This window comes from Cynocephalus volans, chromosome 5 (genome assembly GCF_027409185.1).
Source record: "Cynocephalus volans isolate mCynVol1 chromosome 5, mCynVol1.pri, whole genome shotgun sequence".
Taxonomy (NCBI): domain Eukaryota; kingdom Metazoa; phylum Chordata; class Mammalia; order Dermoptera; family Cynocephalidae; genus Cynocephalus; species Cynocephalus volans.
The window spans coordinates 38,896,340-38,923,122 of record NC_084464.1 but is presented as its reverse complement, the minus strand read 5'-3'; the positions used below and the strand labels follow the sequence as shown (position 1 = coordinate 38,923,122).

Here is a 26,783-nt window from a genome sequence, read left to right as displayed (position 1 = left end):
TCACTGCCTCAGTCTCTGCCCCTCTCCACCTCACTACCTCCTCTTGAACCCTCAGTTGTCCACTTACTCTGTCTTCTCTTTCTGACCCTTGGCATTTATGCAGTCCCCTTAGTTGTCCCAACACTCAGTCTCTCCCTCTCTCTGTTCCTCAGTCCTCCATCTCTTTTTCAACCTTCTCCTCTGTGCTCCAGTCTCTCTCTGTCCCCTGATCTCACTTTGCCTATTTTCCAGTCTCCCCCTCTTTCTGCTCCTCATCACCCACCCCTAAACCCCTCTGGCCCACAATCTCACCACTCTCCTTAGATTTCTTTGGCTCTTTGACCACACCAGGCTTGCTCCTGCCTCAGGATTATCACCCTTGTTGTTCCCACTCTGTGGCTTGCTATGTCTCCATCAATCCATGTGGCTTGCTCCCTTGCCTTAATCACATCTTTATTCAAATGTCATCTGTTCAGAAAGGTCTTTCATGGTCATCTTTTTAGAAATTGCCGAACCTGTGGCTCTCCTCTATTCCTTTTCTTGCTTTATTTTTTTCATAGCACTTTTCACTATGAGAAATATTATGTGTACTTTTTAATTTATGTGGTTCACTGTCTGTCTCTCTGACTAGAAAATAAGCTCCATGTGAGTAAGAGTTTTCATCTCTTTGTCTATTGCTAAGTTCTTACTTTCTAGAACAATGCACATAGTGGGCAATTAATAAGTATTTGTTAAGAGAATAATCCACCAACTAATGTTGCTGGTTCTCCTTTTAAAATATATCTAGAATCTGATGACTTCTCACCACGTGCAGTAATACCACTCTGACGTGGAATATCACAGAAGCCTCTTTGCTGTTCTTCCCATTTCTGTCACATGATTTTATTCTGTGTTCAGCAGACAGAGAGATCCTATTAAAGATAAATCTGATCATTCACTCCCTGGTTCAAAATACTCCCCTGGCTTCCTCATCTTATGTGAAGTAAAATCTAAAGTTTTTAAAATGGTCTTCCAAACTTCATATAATCTGGCCCCCTGTTACCTTTATGATTTCATCTCCTTCCTCTTGTTCCTGGGCTTACTGCTCTAGCCACTTTGGGTTACTTCATATTTCACAAGCATATCAGCCATTCTCCTTCCTTAGAATCATTGCTCTCATTGGGATGCTTTTTTCCTGAAATATCTGCAAGCTTTATTTTATCACTCTCTGTAGTTCTCTGTTTATATTTTACCTTATAAGATAGATTTTACCTCACTACCCATATAAAGTAGCACAACCCCGACACTCTCGGTCTCCTGATCCTACTGTTGTCACTCTTTGATTGTGATCAGATGTTATTGCATTTTTCTCCCAAACCATTCCCCAGGGCCATGGGAAGGAATTTTGTCTGTTTTCTTTACTGGTACACCCATAACACCCACATCACTTCAAGGCACTTGGTAGGTGCTCGATAAATATGTAGTGAATAAAAGGCTATGTGGATTAATTAATTCATCAATTAATTTTCTGATCAGGAAAGAATTCCCTAAGAATGTGACTCAAGAGTTGAGGCAGAAATGATGAACTGAAGGAGGAGGGCAGAGCATTAGGTGATCTGGGGTAAGAAGATTCCTGGCCCAAGCAATAGTGTGAAAACTCTGACTCGTAAACCTCTGTGGCACCTTCAAGGAACATGGACAGTCAGTGGGGCCAGAGGAGAGCGAATGAAGAAACTTGAATTAGATGAGAAGAGAAAAGTCAGCAGAGACTCAGCTCTGCTAGTAAGCCATGGGAAGGGCTTTGGCTTTTACTTAAAGCTTGGGGCTGACCGGTTAGTTGACTCAGTAGAGTGTGGTGCTGATAATACCACAAGGTCCAGGGCCCAGTCTCTGTACTGGCCAGCTGCCAAAAAATAAAAACAAAGCTTGATATTTTGCCATGGAAGTTTCTTTTAAAAATATTAATATATTAGTACTTTTTTTTGGTAAATATCAATTTACTTGTTTTAATTGCTAGGCTGGAAGGACAGGGATCTTTGCCCCAACTCAGTAATTAAGATGACAAAATAGCCCAACTAAAAAAGGGCAAAGGATTTGAATAGACATTTCACCCAAGAAGGTAAACCAATGGCCAATAAGCACATGAAAAGATGCTCAACGTTATTAGTTTTTACTGAAATGCAAATAAAAACTATGAGACTCCTCTTCATACAACATTTTAATGGTCTATTAATCAGTCAATGGACATTTGGGTTATTTCCACATTTTGCTTTTATGAATAATGTTACTATGAATATTTCTGTACAAGTCTTTATATAGAGATGTTTTCATTTCTCTTGGGTAGATATCTAGATGTGGAATTGCTGGATTGTATATTAAAATTATATTTAACTTTTAAAGAAATTGTGGAACTGTTTTCCAAAGTGGCTGTACCATTTGTACTTCTCAGACTCCGGAAACCTGAAGGAAACAGGTAGAAAGGCTCCAACTCCAAACCTGGACATGCCAGAAAAGTGAGAACTGAGAGACACCAGGAAAAATTATTGAATGGAGAGTCAGAGGTGCCCAAAATGGTCCTTCAGGCAAGAGATTGGAAATTTCCTTGTGGGCAGTGCCTACTGCTATAGCTCACCCTCTCAAACTTCTATATAGTCATAATGTCCTTTAGAAGTCAATGTCCTTTAGAAAGGGTAGAAATTTTCTTGGATTCCCCAGTCAGAATTTGCAGGTTTGAAAAATTGTACATGTCCTCTGTCAAGTCCATGAGTAAGATTTAAAACCAAAGTTTGTTTGCTTGAATTGAAAATTGCCCATTCTTTTTATTAAGGCAGGGGTGGAAGGCAGAAAGGAATTTCTTTCACCATCCAAGACCAACTACAAGAAGAATATTGATGGAGTTAATATTTTCAAAATAAGGGAAATACAAGCCCGTGGAATGAGTGCGTAGCTCAGTTGAGCTAGAGTGTGGTCCTAACACCAACAAAGTTGCAGGTTTGCTTCCAGTGCCTGCACCTTCTCTATGGTTTCTGTTCCTCTGAACTGTTCTTAGCGGAAATCGTCTCAATCTTACCTGTTAAAGGAGGGAATAAAGTACGATGCTCTAGGAAGCTTTCAGTCCATTCCTTAGATTATTTTTCCTCTTTTACCAGCTCATAGTCCAACGGATTTGTGACCATCCAAGGGCAGGATGTGTAGTGTTCACTCATTTGCATTCCCAGTGCTCTGTCCAGTGCACGTTGGTGAACTTCAATCAACTGTCACAGACTATTCACAAAACCCACCTGCAAATTAAAGGCTCCTTTTGTATGTGTACATTTCCACGAGATCTTGAAATAGCTCAATGGAAAGAGGCCCCACACAGACCAGGTATTCTGACACAGCCCGCCCTCGAATGCTCTGAAGTTTGCATAGCTGCTGGGGGCGTCCCACAGCAGGGGAATAGAAGCCAGTGCAGTGTTATCCTTCTTGCCCTTAGAAATGTAAAAAACTTGATAGCGGCCCGAAAATCTAGAGTGCTCTCGGGTGCCATTGTCACTGTAGAAATAGTCGGGATCCCTCTTTCCACTCAAAATGACCTTGGCCAGCGTGGCCACCAAACTCAAGCTGAGCCGGATGATGAGCTCCTGTGAAATTGTCCAGGAGGAAGATCTTTGAGAGGGCTCTAGAGCTCAGAATTGTTTCCTCCCACACACGCACACCCGGTTTGCACCGCCATCCTGTGTTCCACGTCTGAAAAGCAGGGGCGCTGAGCTTGTGGAACTTGAGATCCCGTAGGCTGTCGAGGCACGGCCAGTGAGCAGCAGGCGCTGGAGGCTCCCGGGACGGGAAGAGACGCAGAAGCCTGGTGGAGAAGGAAGTCCCTGGAGGTCTTCCAGGAGCTAGAGTTGAGTTGGAACTCGGGGGAAGAAAGGGAAGGCATTCAAGTTATTTTTGGAGGACGGAGATCTCCGAGCTTGCTGTTATTGAAGTCCATCTTTCTTCGTTATTCTCCCGCTCCACCACCGCACTTCCCCAGGAGAAGTTGAATTGACTTCTGTTGAAAATTAATTTCCCAGAAAGAAGTAAAATTTGAGACTTGACACTTGTCTGACAGTCTGGGGATGCTGGCGGGTCACTTCGAAGGTTAGATAATCAGCAGCAATGACCTCTGAACGCCTCTTTTCATTCATTAAGTTAGATTAGTGCTGTGTGGGCACTAGGGTACCAGAGCAATGAAGAGCAAGACAGCATAGTCCTAGCCCTCAAAGAGAGGAAAGAGGGACACAAGCAGTTACTGCAATGAAATTGGAAGTGGGGCAACAGACATACACCAAGAGTTTTGAGGGAAACACTGAGAAGGGGTATCTCCACGGTCTTTATAAACCGTCAAGACAGATCTGCACGAGATTTCCTTCCTTTCCACATAGGGAGGAATCCTAACGCCACCAGCGGGTACCAAATCCACCAGCTGTTCCGGGTGTTTTGGTAAATTCCATAATCAGCCCATTAGGACGTAAAGCTCGGAATGAACTGCTCCTCCTTCCAGATCCTTCCCCGAATCTCTGGATCCTCCCAGGGTCGGAAGAAGGAAGTCCCTGTCATGAATGTTTCTTTGTATTTTCTCAGGGCGGACTAGCATGTTTGAGAAAGTCCTATTTTCCACCAGAGAGGCGAAGTTCTTTTCTGCTGGAGGTAGAGTTGTCGCCCTGTTTTTTGTTTTGTTTTGTTTATTTGTTTTTTTCCTTTCCACGGGAGTGCATAAAGGGGAAACAGAAAACATGCAGAGAAACTTGAAGAAACAATATTACTCACCAAGCTGTCCATGGAACTTCACCTTCCTTGGACCCATCTTCTCCCTCTAGCACTCACTTGCCTGTGAGCTGCCCCGCACAAGCCCAAAGGCCTCAGCCCCTTTGAGCTTATGTATGGTAGACCCTTTACTCTCACACCTCTCCCTTCCAGCTCATCGCCTTTAGGCCAGTATCTCCCAACTCTTTCGCTCATTAGGTTTCTTAGGGAACAGGCCAACCTTCTATTACCTCATCCTTTCCCCAGCACCCTCTCAGACTTTAAACTGAGCCCGGGACAGCAAGTGTATATTAAAACTCAAGTCCCAAAGCCCCTCTCACCATGTTGGGAAGGGCCTTATACAGCACTTCTTACCACCCCCATGGCAGTAAAAAATACTAGGAAAGGTCCCTTGGTATCACTTATCCTTGGTAAAACTAGCACTTGCGACTTTACCCAAAATCAGTTAACACCAAGCTAGAGGGGTCCCTCCACTCATCCCCCAATCCCAGAAGAAGAATGATCTTTCCCCCAGTGATAATCCTCTCACTTTTGCAGGCCTGCTTCATGTCCTTTGCAGAAGAGCTACTCCAAGACTGGTCCTGACCTGCTATCATGGGTTGGCCATCTTGGGACACGATAAGTATATGCCACCCCGTGTCCCTAAACTTTATTATACTACCTGTTCTAGTACTTGCTACAGGATTGGCCAGTGCTGCCCCAAAGGAGTGTAACATTATGGGAAGATTTCTCCTGGCACTCCTTTACCTCCTATCAGTAGGATGCTTTTTTGCAATTTCATTGAGGCAATGTCCCCTTTAAATTCTTTTGGCTTCCTAACCCTTTGCATCCTTCCTGTGTTTCTCCTCTGATCTCAATGCTCCCCCTCACCTGGAACTGTTACACTTTCCTCTGTGTAACCGAGATGGAAAAAAGAGAAAGAATTCACTCAAAGTACCATCAATGAGGCCTGGAGGAACTGCCGCCCATCAGGTGAGCAGCCCCCATCCAAAATCCACCTTTCTTTTTATTGACAAGACAAGGGAGTTTCACAAGAAAAATCAGTTGATTCAATCATCAAAGAAGGACACAAAAACAGGCAGTGTAAAACTTGTAGCAGCAGTAAATTAACAATGTGACATTCCAGAACTTAGTTTGTAAAAAGCTAGGTTAATTCACCAACAAACAGCTTGTCCTTAGTAAACATTTTCTTTTCCACATACTTTCTATAGCAATTTCCTTAGCATATTTAAACAGCATTCAAGCAGTTTCCTTAATGTATCTTAAGAACAATCAGTAGGTTAAATAGTCAATAGTCATTCAAGCCAGAATCAAACCAGCAACCTAAAAGAGTCAAAGTACACAATACCATCCCTAAACAGTGATTAGAATTGATTAGATGGCTTTTGCCAAACTTATCTGTGGACTTTTGTCCCCTACTCAAGACCCTTTTGGCTCATTCATGCATTATCTAAAAATCCTATTCTAAGATCAAAGGAGAGTCACTATTTCTAACCCACTACAGGAACATGGAGTTTCCAGGTCTGCAAGGACGATGCAGTCCTCAATGAATCAGACTGCTCCCTGAGCAACTCATCTCTCTCCCACGTAGCAAGAAACTTTTTGTGGTTACCCCCCTCCCTTTCGATGCAGCCTGCAATGTTTCCAGAAATGTCTCTTCACTTTCCTCTAATTTCACCTTAGTGTGGACTGTCAGTATTGTGTGGGGTCTGCCCACACTCTGCCTTACTAGCACCAAACACTACCACTCACTTACACCCTCCTTATCCATGTCCTAAAACTGGAATATATTTCCTTTGTAAAACTACATTATCCCCTTGCCTGCCCCCTAATGCGATTTCTTGCATATTCGCTTGGCTCTTGGCTCATCCTGACATCACCATGCGGACAGATGGAGGGATAGAGATGGGACTGGGACAAGCTTTGGGCCCCGCTCTCAGGAAGGCACCCCCACTCCTGTAAGGCACTAATTGTACCTTTTTAAATTGGGGCAGGGATCCTTCCTGCATCTGGGACTGGCATAGAGGACCTTGCCACTGCCTCTCAATTCTATCAAAAACTCTCAGAAGAACTAAGTATAGATAGCATCTCCTCCCCCCAGTGAGAAGTCACCCCACTTGCGACAGTCGCTTTACAGAACTGTCAGGCCTTTGACCTCCTTATAGTTGAGAAGGGAGGCACCTGCCTCTTCTTGTGGAAGGAATGCTATTATTACATAAATGAGTCCGGGGTGATCCAAAACAACTTAAAACATTTAAAGGCAAGCATTGATCACTGACACAAAGGGTTACAAAACACAAACACACCTGGGGGGTGGCCCTAGTCACTGAACCCTTGGATACCCTGACGTATGCCCCTACCAGGACCCCTAACTGTGCTGGGACTCCTCCTACTTTTTGGTCTCTGTCTCTTTTGGTGTTTCTCTAGTTTCTTGCAGGAATGAATGCAGGCTTTCACCAACCAAAAGTTTGCCAAATTGTTCCTGCGAGGAGGATATCAGCTCCTCAGAATCAGCGACGCTTCCCAGGAGGAATACAGTCTCCCCACACGAAACCAATACCCTGCCACCTAATTGTTTTACCTGCCAACATAAATCTTTTATTTTTTTCCATATCTTCACCTATCTCCAGCAGGAAGTAGCTTCATAAGAATGAGACCTCTGCTCTTTTCCCTATACTTAAAAGGCAGGAATAATAGATCTGCAACATAGCCAGCACCATGTTAGACAAGGCCAAGTACAAAATGGCACAGTCCACCTCCTCACGTCCCCTCCCCTGCTCTCTTTTACAAGAAGCCTGTGGTTTCGGAGAAAAAGTTTTGGCGTTTCCACATGTGGAGAACTCCATCCCCATAACCTAACTCAATCCCCACCCCGGAATTACATCACCCAGCTCTTGGCATCAACATACCAATATAAGCTCTCTCCACCCTAGGTTAGCAGCTGTCCCCCATTTTCAGGGCAGCCCTGGGCTGTTCTCCATTTTGAGTACAGCCAGGCAGATTTCTTTCTTTAACGAAGCTTGAACGGTACCCGGCATCTCAGCTCACTTTCTTTCAATTACTCGGCATTATACTTGGATATTTTATACTAGTTAGCATGTCTAAAACCGAATTCCCAATTTCCCCCTGGTATTCCTGCTACATCCAGTCTTTCTCATTTAAGTTTATGGCAACTCCATACTTCCAGTTTTTCAGGGAAAAAACTTCAAAATCATCATTGATTCTATTCTTTCTCTCACTCCTCCCATCCATTTTCTCTGGAATTCCTCTTGGCTCTGTCTTTATTTTTTACTATATATATATTGGCGACTGGCCGTGTCTTTAAAATATATCCAGACTCTAGTTCTCACCACCTTGACTACAACCGTCTCTGACGAAAAGGACTTAGATCTCTGCTTCCATTTTTTTTTTTTTTTTTTTTTTTTTCCCCCCGTACAAAGTATTCTTCCCAGAGCAGGCAGAAGCTTTAAAAAAAATCATGTCACGTGGAGTCCCTTCATTGCTTACAACCCACCGTCCCCTCATTCTATCAGAGCAGAGGGCTTTAAAAACCGCCTAACAAGGCTCCACTTGGTCTGCCATCCTGTTACCGGTTTGTCTACTCTTGCTCCTCTCCGCTTTGTTCATTCTGCTGAGTTACAGTTGTAACTGAGCCTCCTTGCAAACACCAACCACACCCTTGCCTCAGGGCTGTTCACGCGGATCCTGCCCTGAACAACCGGGCACCGGGCTTTCTATGAACCGCCAACAGCATCTGCCCGAAACTCAGCGAAAGGGACACCACGTGAACACGAGGGAGGGCGGCGTGAGGAAGCCAACTCCAGCTCTGCTCCTGTTATTCTTTGAATTGAAAGTTCAGTGCTGCAAAGCAAGAACGAAAGTTTGAGACTTGGTTGAAATATAAGCAGATTCAGACAAATACTGAAGGAAGTGCTTTTTACAAGGGTATAGGGAAAATACAGCCAAAAAGTCAAGTTAAGAAACAAGGGGAACAGAGTCAAACAGGATATCTGTGGTTATGCACCTGGGCCCCGGCCCGAGGCAAAGGGCGGATAGTTCCCAGAAATAGACAAGTCAGTTAAAGTTTCAAGAGTGCCCCTCAGCTGTTTCAAGGACTCCCACTTGACCGAAGTTCACCCCTGGCTTGATTTAAACTAACCAATTACCTTGCTTCTCGCTTCTGTACCCGCGCTTTTTGCTATAAAAAGGACCCAGGAGCTCTACTCGGCGCGCCAGTCTTTCGAAAGACTGAGTCGCCCGGGTACCTGTGTGTTCAATAAACCTCTTGTTTTTGCATCCGAAGCCGTGGTCTCGCTGTTCCTTGGGAGGGTCTCCCTGAACTGACTGACTACCCACTGCGGGAGTCTTTCATTTGGGGGCTCGTCCGGGATCGGAGACCCCCACCCAGGGACCACCGACCCACCAACGGGAGGTAAGCTGGCCAGCAGTCGTTCTGTGTCTCGTTTCTGTGTCTCGTCTCTGTGTCTGACTCAGTGATTTCGACTGTCTTTTCTGAGCGCGCGCATTTTGGTTTCAGTTTGTTCCGGGTTAGTCGCTCTGGGAGCGAAGTGCGGGTAGCGAACAGACGTGTTCGGGGGCTCGCCACCCGGCAATCCTGGGAGACGTCCCAGGATCAGGGGAGGACCAGGGACGCCTGGTGGACCCCTTGGCAGAGGATTATTGTGTTTTGGTCTCACCGCGTCTCGGGAGGCGCGCTCTGCCATCGGACTCTTTCTTCTATTTCTACGGCACTCGGTCTCGTCGCCGTTTCTGGTTTCTTTTTGTCTTAGTTGTGATAGGTCTTTGCGTCGTCGTTCCCCTATTGGAAATTTTCGAGATGGGGCAAAGTGCCCTTACGCCCCTCTCCCTTACTCTAGATCATTGGAAAGATGTCAAAGCCAGGGCTCACAATCTGTCCATGGAGATCAAAAAAGGAAAATGGCAGACTTTCTGTTCGTCTGAGTGGCCCACATTCGGCGTAGGTTGGCCGCCAGAGGGAACCTTTGATCTTACTGTCATTTTTGCAGTTAAAAAGATTGTTTTTCAGGAGACCGGAGGACACCCGGACCAGGTTGCCTGTGTCGTGGTATGGCAAGACCTCGCCCAGAATCCCCCTCCCTGGGTGCCACCCTCCAGCAAAGTCGCTGTTGTTTCGGGATCAGAAAATACTCAAAGGCCACCTACAAGGAAGCCTTCCGCCCCTCCCCAACCCCCCGTCCTCCCGACACCAGATGACCTATTTTCTCTCTCTGAAACCCCACCTTACCCGGCGGCTCCGCTGCCCCCTCTGGCCCCTCAGGGAAACAGATCGGCACCAGGCCGAGCGCCCGGTGATCCTAGCCCTGAGGGACCGGCTGCGGGGACTAGGAGCCGCCAACCTCGCAGTCCGAGAGACGGCTCCGGTCCTGACTCCACCGTAGCTTTGCCCCTCCGAGCCATAGGGCCCCCAGCTGAGCCTAATGGCTTGGTCCCTCTACAGTATTGGCCTTTTTCCTCAGCAGATCTTTACAATTGGAAGTCTAACCACCCGTCTTTTTCTGAAAAACCAGCAGGACTCACGGGACTTCTTGAGTCCCTTATGTTCTCTCACCAGCCCACTTGGGACGATTGCCAACAGCTACTCCAGATCCTCTTCACCACTGAAGAGCGAGAAAGGATTCTTCTGGAGGCCCGCAAGAACGTTCTCGGGGACAACGGGGCCCCTACACAACTCGAGAACCTCATTAATGAGGCCTTCCCCCTCAATCGACCTCAATGGGATTACAACACGGCCGAAGGTAGGGAGCGTCTTCTGGTCTACCGCCGGACTCTAGTGGCAGGTCTCAAAGGGGCAGCCCGGCGCCCCACCAATTTGGCTAAGGTAAGAGAGGTCTTGCAGGGACCAGTAGAACCCCCCTCGGTTTTCTTGGAACGCCTAATGGAGGCCTATAGAAGGTACACTCCGTTTGAACCCTCTTCTGAGGGGCAGCAGGCTGCGGTTGCAATGGCCTTCATCGGACAGGCAGCCCCAGATATCAAGAAAAAGTTGCAGAGGCTAGAGGGGCTCCAAGATTATTCCTTACAAGATTTAGTGAGAGAGGCAGAAAAGGTGTACCACAAGAGAGAGACAGAAGAGGAAAAACAAGAAAGAGAAAAAAGAGAGACAGAAGAGAGAGAGAGACGGCGCGATAGGCGCCAAGAAAAAAACTTGACTAGGATTTTGGCCGCAGTGGTAGGTGAAAGAGGGTCTAGAGATAGGCAGACAGGGAACCTGAGCAACCGGGCAAAGAAAACACCTAGGGATGGAAGACCCCCTCTAGACAAAGACCAATGCGCGTACTGTAAAGAGAAGGGTCACTGGGCAAGAGAATGTCCCCGGAAAAAGAACATCAGAGAAGCCAAGGTTCTATCCCTAGATGACTAGGGGAGTCGGGGTTCGGACCCCCTCCCCGAACCTAGGGTAACACTGACTGTGGAGGGGACCCCCATTGAGTTCCTGGTCGATACCGGGGCTGAACATTCGGTATTGACCCAACCCATGGGAGAAATAGAGCCTAGACGGACAGTTGTAGAAGGAGCGACAGGAAGCAACGTCTACCCCTGGACCACAAAGAGACTTTTAAAAGTTGGATATAAACAAGTAACCCACTCCTTTCTGGTCATACCCGAGTGCCCCGCTCCTCTGTTGGGCAGGGACCTCCTAACCAAACTAAAAGCTCAAATCCAGTTTTCTACAGAGGGCCCACAAGTAACATGGGGAGATCACTCTACCATGTGCCTGGTCCTAAACCTAGAAGAAGAATACCGGCTGTATGAAAAGCCGGCCTCTCCCTCCATCGACCCATCCTGGCTCCAACTTTTTCCCACCGTATGGGCAGAAAAGACAGGTATGGGACTGGCCAATAACGTCCCACCAGTAGTAGTAGAGCTGAAATCGGGTGCCTCACCGGTGGCCGTCCGACAGTATCCAATGACTAAAGAAGCCCGGGAAGGCATCAGACCCCACATCCAAAGGTTCTTAGACCTAGGGGTCTTAGTGCCCTGCCAGTCGCCCTGGAACACCCCTCTGCTACCAGTAAAAAAGCCAGGGACCAATGACTATCGGCCAGTCCAAGACTTGAGAGAAATTAACAAAAGGGTGCAAGACATTCATCCCTCAGTCCCAAACCCATACAGCCTCCTGAGTTCCCTTCCGCCTAGTCACACTTGGTACTCAGTCTTGGATCTCAAGGATGCCTTTTTTTGCCTCAGACTACACCCCAACAGCCAGCCACTGTTCGCGTTCGAGTGGAGAGACCCAGAAAAAGGTAACACAGGTCAGCTGACCTGGACACGGCTGCCACAGGGGTTCAAAAACTCTCCCACTCTCTTCGACGAGGCCCTCCACCGAGATTTAGCTCCTTTTAGGGCTCTCAACCCCCAGGTCACATTACTCCAATATGTGGACGACCTCCTGGTGGCGGCTCCCACATATGAAGGCTGCAAAAAAGGGACACAGAAGCTCTTGCAGGAACTGAGTAAGTTGGGGTACCGGGTATCAGCTAAAAAGGCCCAGTTATGCCAGAAGGAGGTCACCTATTTGGGGTACCTGCTCAAAGAGGGAAAAAGATGGCTGACCGCGGCCCGGAAAGCTACAGTTATGAAGATCCCCACTCCCACAACCCCCAGGCAGGTCCGCGAATTTCTGGGTACTGCCGGATTCTGCAGGCTCTGGATTCCTGGGTTTGCTTCCCTGGCTGCACCCTTGTACCCCCTGACAAGGGAAAACATTCCTTTTACCTGGACTGAGGAGCATCAAAAGGCTTTTGACCACATAAAAAAAGCCTTGCTGTCTGCCCCCGCCTTGGCTCTCCCAGACCTCACCAAACCGTTTACTCTATACGTAGATGAAAGAGCCGGTGTGGCCCGAGGAGTGCTTACTCAGACCCTAGGACCATGGCGACGGCCAGTAGCTTATCTATCAAAAAAACTGGATCCAGTGGCCAGTGGGTGGCCAACCTGCCTAAAAGCGGTTGCTGCAGTGGCACTCCTCCTCAAAGACGCTGATAAGTTAACCTTGGGGCAAAATGTGACTGTGATTGCTTCCCACAGCCTCGAAAGTATTGTGCGGCAGCCCCCCAATCGGTGGATGACCAATGCCAGAATGACTCATTACCAGAGTTTGCTGCTAAACGAAAGGATATCTTTCGCGCCCCCTGCTGTCCTGAACCCAGCTACCCTACTACCAGTCGAGTCAGAATCCACCCCAGTACACCAATGCTCAGAAATCCTTGCTGAAGAAGCTGGGACTCGACGGGACCTGAAGGACCAGCCATTGCCCGGAGTGCCTGCCTGGTATACAGACGGTAGCAGCTTCATTGTGGAAGGTAAGCGGAGAGCAGGGGCCGCCATCGTAGATGGCAAACGGACGGTATGGGCAAGCAGCCTGCCAGAAGGGACATCAGCCCAGAAGGCCGAGCTAATCGCCTTGACGCAGGCATTACGCCTAGCCGAAGGAAAAAACATCAACATCTACACGGACAGCAGGTCGCCATTATCCACTGCCCGGGCCACCAGAGAGGAAATAACCCTGTGGCGGCCGGGAACCGGAGGGCCGACGAGGCTGCAAAACAAGCCGCCCTGTCGGTCAGGGTGCTAGCAGAAACTATAAAGCTTCAAGAGCCAATCGAGCCTGCTCAAGCTAAGACCAGGCCAGGAGAGCTCACTCCTGACCAGGGAAAGGAATTCATTCAGCGGTTACACCAGCTAACACACTTAGGACCAGAAAAGCTCCTTCAACTGGCAAGCCGCACCAGCCTCTCCATCCCGAACCTCCGGTCCACTGTTCAAGAAGTCGCCAATCGGTGTCCGGCTTGCGCCATGACTAATGCGGCTACCACCTACCGAGAGACCGGAAAAAGACAACGGGGAGATCGACCCGGCGTATACTGGGAAGTAGACTTTACAGAGGTAAAGCCTGGCCGGTATAGAAACAAGTATCTGCTAGTATTTGTAGATACTTTCTCTGGATGGGTAGAAGCTTTCCCTACCAAAACTGAAACGGCCCTGACTGTATGTAAAAAGATACTAGAAGAAATCCTGCCCCGTTTCGGGATCCCTAAGGTGATCGGGTCAGATAATGGCCCAGCCTTTGTTGCTCAGGTAAGCCAGGGACTGGCCACACAACTGGGAATAAATTGGAAATTACATTGTGCGTATAGGCCCCAGAGCTCAGGTCAAGTAGAGAGAATGAATAGAACCATCAAAGAGACCTTAACTAAATTGGCCTTAGAGACCGGTGGAAAAGACTGGGTGGCCCTCCTTCCCTTAGCGCTGTTCAGAGCCAGGAATACCCCTGGCCAGCTTGGTCTGACCCCTTATGAAATCCTCCACGGGGGACCCCCCCCCATACTTGAGTTGGGAGGAACACTGGGTCCCGATGATAACTTTCTTCCTGTCTTATTTACTCACTTAAAGGCTTTAGAAGTTGTAAAAACCCAGATCTGGGACCAGATCAAGGAGGTATACGAGCCAGGTGCCGTGGCCATCCCTCATCCGTTCCAGGTCGGAGACCAAGTGCTTGTTAGGCGCCATCGGACCGGCAGCCTTGAGCCTCGGTGGAAAGGCCCGTACCTGGTGCTACTGACCACACCAACAGCGGTAAAAGTAGACGGCATTGCAGCCTGGGTACATGCTTCTCACCTCAAGCCTGCGCCACCCTCCGTACCAGATGAATCCTGGGAGCTGGAGAGGACTGATAATCCTCTTAAGTTGCGCATTCGGCGGCGGCGGAGCAAGCCTACCAAGTAATAACCCTAACCAGCCCAACACCCTCACCTGGCAGGTACTGTCCCAAACTGGAAAGGTTGTCTGGTTCAAGACAGAAGTCCACCCCCTTTGGACTTGGTGGCCCTCCCTTACCCCTGATATATGTGCCCTGGCGGCGGGTCTCGAGGCTTGGGATATTCCAGAAATTGATGCACCGGCCTCTAAAAGAGTCAGGCCTCCTGACTCAAACTATGAAAATGCTTATAACCAGATCAAATAACTCCCCTTGGTTGACCACCCTACTGTCAACCATCGCCGGGCCCCTATTACTCCTCCTTCTGTTGTTCACCCTTGGGCCCTACGTCATCAATAGACTAGTCCAATTCATCAATGATAGGGTAAGTGCAGTTAAGATTCTGGTCCTTAGGCAAAAATACCAAACCTTAAATGGCGAAGATAACTTTTAATTCCGCTCTAAGATTAGAGCGATCCACAAGAGAAATGGGGGAATGAAGGAAGTGCTTTTTACAAGGGTATAGGGAAAATACAGCCAAAAAGTCAAGTTAAGAAACAAGGGGAACAGAGTCAAACAGGATATCTGTGGTTATGCACCTGGGCCCCGGCCCGAGGCAAAGGGCGGATAGTTCCCAGAAATAGACAAGTCAGTTAAAGTTTCAAGAGTGCCCCTCAGCTGTTTCAAGGACTCCCACTTGACCGAAGTTCACCCCTGGCTTGATTTAAACTAACCAATTACCTTGCTTCTCGCTTCTGTACCCGCGCTTTTTGCTATAAAAAGGACCCAGGAGCTCTACTCGGCGCGCCAGTCTTTCGAAAGACTGAGTCGCCCGGGTACCTGTGTGTTCAATAAACCTCTTGTTTTTGCATCCGAAGCCGTGGTCTCGCTGTTCCTTGGGAGGGTCTCCCTGAACTGACTGACTACCCACTGCGGGAGTCTTTCAATACGACCAGATTCAAGAGAAAAATTTGTGGAACAGGATTTACGAAAAAATTGGCGCTTGTTGTTTCCGCCCGGTTTCGAACCGGGGACCTTTCGCGTGTTAGGCGAATGTGATAACCACTACACTACGGAAACGAACTCCTTGCTTGTTCTTGTATTTTTTGTATTATTTAAAATGAATCTTAAATTTTTCCTTTCCTTTGGACTTTTATTTTTTGGCCAGGGCAAAATCCGCCCCCCCCCCCCCCCCCCCCCCCCCCAGTTTCCGACTTTTAGAATCAATGATTTCAAAACCTGGAAACTCAGAGCCAAGTAAATGCTACTCCTGGAGCCCCAATTTCACAAGCATCAGGCAGGGAAATTTTAGGCAGGCTCCTGAGAAATTTTATTTCAAGAAATTTTTTGATATGTTCCATGCTCATTTCACTGCTTGAGTAAGACGCTCTGATCTTCATCTCTTGATGACTAAAAATTAGGGAGCACATCGGGTTGAGTTTTGTTTTGTTATGTTTTTCATTCTTACATCCTGTCAGGACCTTGGTAGTGTGATTCATTCAAATTCCCAGTTAACACTCCTAATGAGACATTTTCTTGAGGTTTGAAACAAAGGACAGAGGCAGTGTTTGTGTAAAAGTGTATAATGAAATAAATAGCCTAGCTGTGTTTGGGAAAGTTCAAAATAAAGGCAAAACTTTATTCATTAGGACTAGTTACTAATGAGTGAGTATCTATATACTCATGCTCATTGGTAATAAATATATATGTATATGTACACACATATATCCATGGATATATGCTTCTCACACTATGTATTTTTTACTATTTCATGTATACATTGGCAACTTCTTCATAATTATCTCATACTTAGCATAGTGAAAAATATTCAGAGGACCAAATTTTACTGATCCTGAAGAAAAGAAGTTGTTAAATAGTTCTACTTAGTATGGTGAAAATTTTATCAAAGAAAGGCATATTTAATTAGTGACAACTATTTGCTTGGAACTAAAGACATAAGTTTCATAAGGAAAAGGATATTTTGTCTGTTGTGTTCATTGCTTTATTTCTACCTACTTAACAGGCTTTGGTTTATAATGGGGACTCAATTAATATTTCACGAATGAATGAGTGAATAAACAAGAGCCAGGTAAAATTCAAGAATTCACTTTTGGACATCTAAACTCACTTTTTTCCAGTGCAGTCTAACTGATGGGCCTTTCAAACTTGTTTCAAGTGAGATGTGTATAAGATTACTTAGCAGTTAAAATACCCTGCTTTACCTGAGTTTGTGATGAGACTGTCCTTGGATCTGTTAATTATAACCAATTTGTTGTCTTCTGCTATTTCTATCATTTGTACTTGTTCTCAGCAGTGGTATTATGTTTTAGTGTAGTGGTTGTCACTTGTGTGTTACATACAGAAGTTCCTAGTTTTGCTCTGCAGGAGATCCAAAATAAACCAAGCACTGATCCCTTTGTCCTGGTTTTTTATTACATAGTAAAGAAACCAAGGAGTTGTTTTACTGTTTTTCCCATCTGGCTGCCTACTCCAGTGAACTACAGAGTTCTGGGGTCTGGCTGATGGTCCCTAATTTTTTCTGGCTATAGCAGGCCCCCTAAACGCATTTTCAACAAAACCTGAGTGCCTATAATTGCCAAACATTCTCCTGGAACACAGAATTAACAGCTGATTTCTGGAACTATTGTAGAAGCTGTGGAAATGTGGGACTCTGCCAGCGTCAGCCAACAAAGCAGAGACCAGGATTTCAGATGGCCCGAGTAGGCCTTGAGTCCAGTACCACGGAGCAAAATTAATGCTCAGGAATAGAAGACAATCTCATTTGTGCCTTTCTAGGGGAGATCATGTAGTTCCTGTCCTTTAGCTCTATATTCTGAAAAGTTGGAGCAGTAGGGGAGGGAGAATAGTGGAAACTGAGCCAGCATTTGTTAGAAATTAGAGACAGTGGTCAGAAATAGCAAGCAGCTTGCAAACAAGGTTCTGATTATGTCCTGGATGTGACATCTGTTCCTTCATTTTAACCTCACTAGATTGAAATGGTCATTAGTGAAATGAGAGACAGGGAAATTTGACATAAAAAAATATTTCCTAGCCTCTTTGGTATTTTAATCCCAATATAAATGATGATTCCCTATCATTACCCTCTATTTTACTAATCCTCAGGGTTTCACAGTGTTGGAAAATCATAATAAGTCAGAGATAGATCTAATTGCAATGACGGCAAATTAAACACAGCATTTGCTTTCTCTGTATTCCAAACTACACTATACAGAAAATTAGATGTGTTTAAAGGCATAAATACACGAGGACAAAAAGATGAGTGGAGAGCAGCAAGATTTTGAAAGCCAGACAGCAGAATGATTAGTATTAAAAGAGGGGGGGAAAAGCTTATGGTGTTAAGTATCTTTTTAAAAAAACACATTTTTTTAATGCTTACACTTGCTGTTACATGTACATCTACTCTATGACATCTTATAGTTGTATAATATTCAGTATTATGCATTTACTACACCTTACCTATCTAATGTCCAATAATGGCATCAACATTGAATCTGATTTTGGAAGACTAAAAATAATGCTGCAAAATTAACATCCATGTTTGATGTAATCTGTACCTTTGTGATATTGGGAGGAACATATACACCTAGGAGCAGAATATCTGAATCATTGGGTGTGAATAATCTTAATTTGAGTAGAAGGTATTAGAATTCTCTCCAGAATGGCTGCATTAGTATAAACTTCTACCAGCAGGATATGAGGGCTATTATATCCCTATTTCTACAATAATTGACACATACAGCTTTCTAATTTTTCCAATCTAATTAATGTCATTTTATTCTGCATTTTATAAATTACTAATAATGTTAAATGTTTAAAATCTTTGTTAGTCTTTTCAGATTCTTCTTCTCTATTCTGGGTTTGATGAGTATCCTGTCCCTATTTTTTTTTTTTTTTTCCTTTTTTTTGGTGGCTTGCCAGTTTAGGGATTGGAACCCTTGACCTCGGTGTTATCAACACATCCTGTCCCTCGTTTTTAACCATTTTCTATTGAGCTTGCTATCTGATCTTGCTGATTTTCATAGTTTCTGACTATATAATGTAGATTAAAATGTAGATTAAGTTCTTGTTATTTTTAAACATTTTAAATATCTCCTACTTTTCTTGTTCCTATTTACTTTTCCACTGTGGCCTTCATTAAACATCTTTGATGTAGATGAAGCAAACTATTCTAGTGTTTTGCTTTACTGTGTTTGCTCTTAAAGTTTTTCTTTCTTTAAGTTCTTCTCTGTCCCCTAGGTCATCAAGATATTTTTCTATGTATGTATTAATTTTCTTTCTTTCTTTTTTTTTTCTTTTTGTGGCTGGCTGGTACAGGGATTTGAACACTTGACCTTGGTGTTAAAACTCAATTTTTTATCTGTCACATATAGATGTTTAAATTCTCTAGATAATTATATCTTATAAAATCCACAGATGATTCTAATGTACAGTGTATGTTAAGAATCATAATAATAGAAAAATACAAAACCTCCCATGTATGTCAGTGTATGAAGGATTCCTTTCTCTATGTTCTTTCCTGCAACCACTCAATCTGCCCAACCCAGCTCTGATCCCAGCACTGACAAACCTGCATTTCCTTCTACACGCAAAGACAAGAATCTCCCAGATCATCTCTTTACTTGCTGGCACAGAATATCTAGAAGACCAGAGATAGAACCCGGAGCTGGATGCACCAATGAACTAAATGATGCATTCCTTTCTCATAGCTTTATCAGGAACTGGGGAATATATGCTTGTGAACCTAGCAAGCTTGGTGAATTCCCAACAAGAGCTGGACTCTTTCTGCATGGACGGTTTTAAGTCTGGGAAAGTTATCCTTGGGCTTCTATGCTCGTGTGGTACAGCTGATACAATCCTCTCATATAGTAGTTGTTTCTCCTGGTAATCCATATAACAGAAGGGCATTTATTTATTTAGTTATTTTTATGGCTTTTAATAGATGTTTTATGATGTTTATAAATTAATCTATTCCAAACTCTACTCCAAGATGTAATTTCATGTATGGTTGCAGAAGTCTTCACAGACTTTCAACACAATCTCCCAAATACCCATCTGGGACCTACTTTAATGAGTTCTTAACCCACCGTCCCATACCATTATCCTACAAAATTGGTAGATTATGTGCATCTGGCTCAATGCCCAGCACATAGTAGATACTCAGAAAAGATGTTTCATTTGAGAGCAGTTAGAACTCTTGGTTAAAACACTTCCTTATTAAAAATCAACGTCACGTTTTCAAACTTCCTATGTGTGCACTATGGTTTTCCAAATTTCTGGGAGAGCTTGTCTAGATGTAACTACACTTCGGTTTCAGACCTGGCTCCCTTACCTGGACAATTAGATTCAATGGGTTTGGAATGGGGGCTTGGATTCAGCAAGGAAAATAGTGCTCTCAGATGAAGAGTAAAAAGTGTAGACTCCACCAAGGGTGCAATTTTGAGACACGGTTCATGCGGCTGCTTTCTCCCCACCTTTACTGCTCCGTTCCCTTTTCGCGTTTTGGTTTTTCTTCACAGATCCGTTAAAAGAAATGCCTTCTCTTGAGAGCAAGCGGTGACAAAGTGAGTCGGGTTTGGAAAAGCGAGTATTCCCGTAGCGTCCTGTGCTTGCCCGTCCCCTCCCCCACACCACGACCGTCAACCCCGCCCCCATTTTCCTTATTTCAATGCAAGTCCGCGAGATTAGGGATGGTTCGTTTCCCCCTAACAGCCAGTGTAATGCGTGGCACAAATTAATGATTAAATACTAGTTGAAAATAAACTTTTTTCTTTAGCTTCTTTCCAAGCAGCATTACAGAGAGTTCTTTCCTCACTCTTTTTAAAGTTGATCCCAGGTTTCACGGATATAAATTTACTCAGAATCTGCCACAGTAGAAAGAAAGGATGAGGGCTATGGCCGAGCGGTTAAGGCGTTGGATTTAAAAGCCTTAGACTCAAGATCCCGGGAACGTGTACCATGTGGGTTCGAGCCCCGCTCCTGGTAGGGTTGAGTTTTTACCGGGTATGACTCGTTCGAAATGTAAGTATGAGGGCTGGCCGCTTGCCTGAGTTGGTTACAGCACATCCTAATAACATCAAGGTCATTGGTTCAGATCCCCGAATAGGCCAGCCGACAAAAACCAAAAACCGAAACAGAGTTAATGTATTAAAACAAAATGAGGGTGTTTTGCACTAAAGGTAATTTAATTTAACAATTCCCACACTCCAGTCTAAACACCCCAAAATATTATGCAATGTTCTGCCCTTCTGCACAAAAGCCACCGTGCATTTTTATCTTCAAGCGTGGAGACAGTGCCTTTGTGAGCAATATTAAGTAGATACTTGAATAAATCGCTACGGTCCTTTTAGGCTGTAGGAATGGGAGGGCGAGAAAGCTAAATCGACGTTCTTCCTAAAGAAACTTGAATTCTGCAGGCAGTTCAGCTCCAAGAGAAAGGAAATTGTGAAACCATTGGCTCTTAGGTTCTCTTCAGCACCGAGACAGACAGAAGAAAGTGAATCCCACCTCCACTGCCTCTCCTTGTTTCCGGAGAGCGGGGCTCAGAGAAGCCCAACTCTTCGCTAAGGTTAAGGTTCTCCACGTTCCTTACATAGAGCAGACTCAAGTTGGCGGGATCACCTCAGGAGCCAGGGAGACTGTCAGAGGTAAATCATCTTTCAGAGCGGAAGTAAGTGTTCAGCCAAGAAATTTTAGGACAGCGTCAATAAGCAGATAATGTTTTTCAATTTATTTCAATGAGCAGGTGACAGTTGGCCAATCTAAACAAATTCTGAAAAAAGAGAAATAAATGGAAATGCTTCTTGGTATGGTTATACTTTCATAAAAGAAGACATATTTAATCGAATTGTCTATATATATTTAATCGGAGACTGTCCTTGGACCTGATGACGGCAACCAGGTTTTGTTTGGCTCCTACTGTTTTTCGGATCTGCTTCTGTCCTTCCCCACAGTTATATTAGGCTTTCCTTAATGTAGTGGTTATCATTTTCGCATTACAAGCTTCATGAGAAACTGCTAAATTGTAAAGCAGTCAAACCATTTTAAATTCCTACCAGGGATGTATCAGAGTTTGTTTCCCTGCATACTCACCAATACTCACTGTTTTCAATTATCTTATGAATTTTTAGCCTAGAAAGGATATGTATTAGTATCTTACTGTGGTTTTAATTCGCATTTCCCTACAAAAAGATGAAAAGTATCTTTTCATGTGTTTATTTGTTACCCATATATATTCTTTGGTAAAGTGCGTGCTCAAATATTTGCCCATTTTTAATTGGTTTGTTTGCTTATTATTGAGTTTTAAGAGTTTTTATATATTCTGGACACACCACAATGACCAGATATGTGTTTCGCAAATATTTTTTCTGATTGTGTAACTTGTCTTTTCATTTTCTCAGTAATGACTTTTCTAGAGAAGAACTTTTTCATTTGGATAAGGCCTAATTTATCAATTTTGAGGGGAGGGAAGTACTCATTCAATGTCACAAAGACTTTTTCCATCTATGTTTTCTACAAGTTGTATTATTGTAGGTTTTACACTTAAATCAATGATCCATTTTGAGTCAGTTTTAGTAAGAGGTGCAAGATATGGGTTGAGGTCCTTTCTGTCATTTCTTTTTTTGCATGTGGATATCTGATTGTTCCACTGCCACTTGTTGAAAAGATCTTTCTTTTTACATTGAGTTGCCTTTTCAACTTTGTCAAAAATCAATTGGCCATATATGTGAGGATCTATGACTGGACTCTCCTCCTTCTGTTGTATTGATCTATGTATCTATATTTTTTTCAATATTACATTGTCTTGTTTTATTGTGGATTTCTGTTGAGTCTTGAAATCACTTAGCATGTATGAGTCACCTAACTTTGTTTTATTTCTTTTAAAAAAAATGGTCATTTTTGTTCTTTTGCTTTCACATACAAATTTTAGAATAAATGTACCTATTTTTACAAAAAAAAAAAAAAAAAAAAAAAATCCTGCTGGGATTTTTGCTTTGGATGGCATTAAATCTACAGATCAATATGGGGAAGAACTGACATTTTAACAATATTAAGATTTTTAATCCATGAACATGGTACATTTCTCCATATTTAGGTCTTCTTTGATTTATTTCCTGAGTGATTTCTGTATTCAGAACACATATGCAAATATTTAGTTAGATTAATGTCGAAGTATTGCATTTATTTCATGCTATTGTGAATGTATTGTCTTTAAATTTTTATTTCTGTTTATTTGTTATATGTACAAATACAATTAATTTTTATTTATTTACCTTTTTTCTGAAATCTTACTAAATTTTTTATTACTCTATTTTAGATTATTATATTTTTAGATTAGATTATTATATTGTATTATTCTTAGATTCGTTTGAATTTTCTATGTAGACAATCATATTGTCTGTGATTAGAGTTTTATTACTTCTTTTACAATCTAATCTATATGCATTTATATATTTGTCTTGTGTTATTACACTGGATAGGATTTCTACAGTAATGTTAAATAGGTGTGGTAAAAGCAGACATTCTTGTCAGATATCTTATCTTGGGAAATCATTCAGTTTTTCACCATTAAGTATGGTGTTAAGCTTTTTGTAGATGCTCTTTACGAAGCTGAGGAAGTTGCACTCTATTCCCAATTTATTAAAAGTGTTATCATAAATGGATTTGAATGCTGTCAAATGTTTTTCCACAAATGTTGAGATGATCACATGTCTTTTTGTTGTTGTTTTCTTTCTGTTTGTTTTTGTTTTTGTTTTCTTTTGTTCTCCTTATTCAGCCTTTAGTATGGTGAATTACATTGATTCAGTTTTGAATGACGAACCTGGTATGCATTTCTGGAATAAACCCCACTTGGCCATGAGAAATTATCCATTTATATTTTCTGAATTTGATCTACTAATATCTTTTGTGTCTATGTTTATAAAGAATATTGGTCTTAGCATTGTTTTCTTGTAATGTCTTTGTCTGGTTTTAGTATCGGGGTAGTGCTGGCCTCATACTCATAAAATGAATTGAGAAATGTTTCCTCCTCTTCAATGTTCTAAAAGAGTTTGTCTATAATTGGTATTACTTATCACTTAAATATTTTACAGAATTTGCCAGTGAAGCCACCCATGCCTGGAGTTTCCATGTTGAGAAGGATTTTGTTTCGTTTCTCTACAATGGATTCAATTCCCATAATAGATACAGAAGTATTCAGATTGTCTATTTGTTCTTAACTGAGCTTTGGTAGTACGTACATTTCAAAGATCTTTTCCATTTCATCAAAGTTGTCAAACTTGTGGTGATAAGATTGTTTGTAATATTTCTTTTTGATGTGTAATAACATCCAGTCTTTCATTCCTAATATTGATAATTTGTGTTTTCTCTCTTTTTTCTTGATCAGTCCATGTAGTTGTTTATCAGTATAATTGAACTTCTCAAAGTACTGTTACCAATCCCAGAAGGGTTGCTTGCCTGGCACACAACTGTGACAATTAAGTCACACACCACACACCAGGATTTGCAGTAGTAAAACTTAGGCTTTAATTGAAAGGCATCAGTAAAGGAGACTAGGAAGTTGGTGCTTTCAAATCCTGAACTCCTGATGGTTTAAAATCACAAGCATTTATAGGGCAAAAATTACGATTAGGGGTCTCAGGAGCCATGTGGTGATATAATTGGCTCTCAGTGAAGACAGTAGAATTATTTCTGCCATCTTGAGAAGTGTCTTCTTGGCTTCCTCAGATCTGGCTGTATGTTTCAGCAGGGTTGTGGTTTCTGGTAGTTTTGCTTCATCTGCAAAGCAAACTTAGGACTTGCGACAGAGATGTTATCACATACCATTTTCCAAGGAACAAACATTTTGTGACCTTTAAATAGGGCTATCATTTACTACTTCATTAAACTTAAGCTTATTTATTTATTTATTTATTTATTTATTCTGGCAGCTGGCCAGTACAGGGATCTGAACCCTTGACTTTGTTGTTATCAACACCACGCTCTAATCAACTGAGCTAAGACCAGCCCCCAATCTTGTCATTTTTATCTTTCTTGTTCAATCAAGCATTACTTTTACTTCTCAGAATTTCAGCATGTTCTTTTGTTTGAGTGAACAAAAAGTTTCCTTAGCTACTTCCTCCTGCGCTAAGGCCTGCTTCAAACTCAGGGGTGTGAAGCAAGGGTCTTTTGAGGGGTCTTTCCCTATCAGTACCAACTTTTGCTTTTGTTGATATTCTCTATTCTTTTTGTGTTTTAATGTCATTGATTTGTGTTCTTATCTTTAGCATTTCCTTCTTTTGGCTTTAGTTTTAATTTGCATGTAATTTTTAATATCTTACAATGGAAGCTTAGATAATTGATTTCAGAATTTTCTCCTTTGTAATGTAATCTTTTGATTCTATAAATTTTATTTTCATTCAGTTCAAAATATTTTCTAATTTTTCTTTTGACATCCTCTTTGAGTCATGAGTTATTTAGACATCTGCTGGGTAATTTCCAAATATTTGGGAGTTTTCCAGATATTTTTAGTTATTAATTTCTACTTTAAGTCCATTATAGTCAAAGAATGTACTTTATATTAATCCAATTATTTTAAACTTGAGTGTTTTTAATGGCACAAAATATGGTCTATCTTGGTGAATGTTCCAGGTACACTAAGAAAGAATATGTATTCTGCTGTTGTTGGGTAGATTGTTTTATTGATATAAATTAGATCAAGTTGTTTAAAAGACTTTTATATCCTTACTGACTTTCTGTCTGCTTGTTCTATCAATTACTAAGATAGAGGTTTTGAAGTCTCCAGCTACAATTCTGGATTTGCCTGTTTTTCCTTTCAGTTCTAACAATTTTTTGCTTCGTGTAATTTGAAGTTCTGTTGTTTTGTGCTGTTTTTGGAGTGAATTGACCATTATGTCATTATGTATTTGTCCCTCTTTATATCTAGTAATATTCCTTGTTCTGAAGTTTACTTTTCTAAAATTAATATAGTCTCTTCAACTTTCTTTTGATTAATGTTTTCAAGACATATGTATTTATACCCTTTTTACATTTTACCTATCTATGTCATTATATTTAAATTTGGTTTCTTAAAAACTGTATATATCTGTATGGAACAGACACTAAGAAAAAAAAACAGCATACAGGTGGATATTGATTTTTCTTATCCAATCTAAAAAGCTCTCTATATAATGGGTATGTTCAGACAATTTACACTTAATGTGATTACTGACATGTTTGTATTAGAATCTACCATCTTGTTAATTGTTTTCCATGTGTTCCTTTTGTTCCTTTTTTCTTTCTTTTATCTTTTTCTTCCTGTCTTTGAAATATATGAGCAGTTTCATGATTTAATTTTATTTTCACCATTGCTTTATCACTTATATCTCTTTGAAAACAATTTTTAGTGGTTTCTCTTGGGTTTTCTATATACAGCTACAATTAATCAAAGTCTACCTTCAAATGATATTATACTGCTTTGTGTATAGTACAAAAAGCTTACAACAGTATACTCCCATATTTTGTGTTATTGTTGTCATACATTTTGCTTTCTTGTATGCTATAATGGTATAATGTGTCACTACTATTTTTGCTTTATGCAGTCAATTATTTTTAGAGTGATTGAAATTGGGAAAAATATATCTTATATGTACCTTCATCATAACCATTTCTGGGGTATTTATTTCTTTGTATCTCTCTGGCTTCACATTCCTTCTTCCTGAAGAAATTCTTGTAGCATTTTCTATTGTTTCTGCTAGTAATACATTCTTCAGTTTTTGTCTGTCTGAAAATATTTGTGTTTCTTTTTCATTTGGAAAAACTTTCTACTTGGTAGAGAATTCTGAATTAATGAGTGTTTTCGGTTTGTTTTTTCTTTTGTTCACTTTTTCCTTCTCTCAGCATTTTAAATGTCATTCCATTGTCTTCTGGCATAACTAATTTCTGATGAGAAGTCTGCTGTAATTTTTATCTATTTTCAGCTGTATGTAATGTGTATTTTGTTCTTTGGCTGCCTTCAATATTACCTGTTTTTCTTTTGTTTTTCAGCAGTTTGAATATGCTACAAATAGGTTTTTCCCCCCTACTTATCCCGTTTGGAGTTCTCTGATTATTTGGTGAAAATACTCACCCATTATTGTTGTGAGGCACAGTTCCCAATAAGGCGGACACCACACAAAAATACTTGGGGGTTGTGGAAGGTTTATTTCTCCTGCCGGCCAGCAGCTGTCTCCCTAGGCAGTCTGTGTCGAGTGCAGCCCCCAGCCTCATTAGAGAAAAATTTTTATAGGCATAAACCGCATCC

The 26,783-nt window shown here is 42.5% G+C and overlaps 1 protein-coding gene and 1 non-coding gene across 2 annotated transcripts in view; both read right to left on the bottom strand.

Annotated features, from left to right (window-relative positions):
* The window catches only part of LOC134377918 (histone H4), a 734,914-nt gene that overhangs the window by 652,455 nt on the left and 55,676 nt on the right, over positions 1-26,783 (bottom strand). The window lies entirely within an intron of this gene.
* On the bottom strand, positions 15,493-15,565 carry TRNAV-AAC (transfer RNA valine (anticodon AAC)). Its single transcript has one exon. It is a non-coding gene; the product is annotated as a tRNA-Val (tRNA).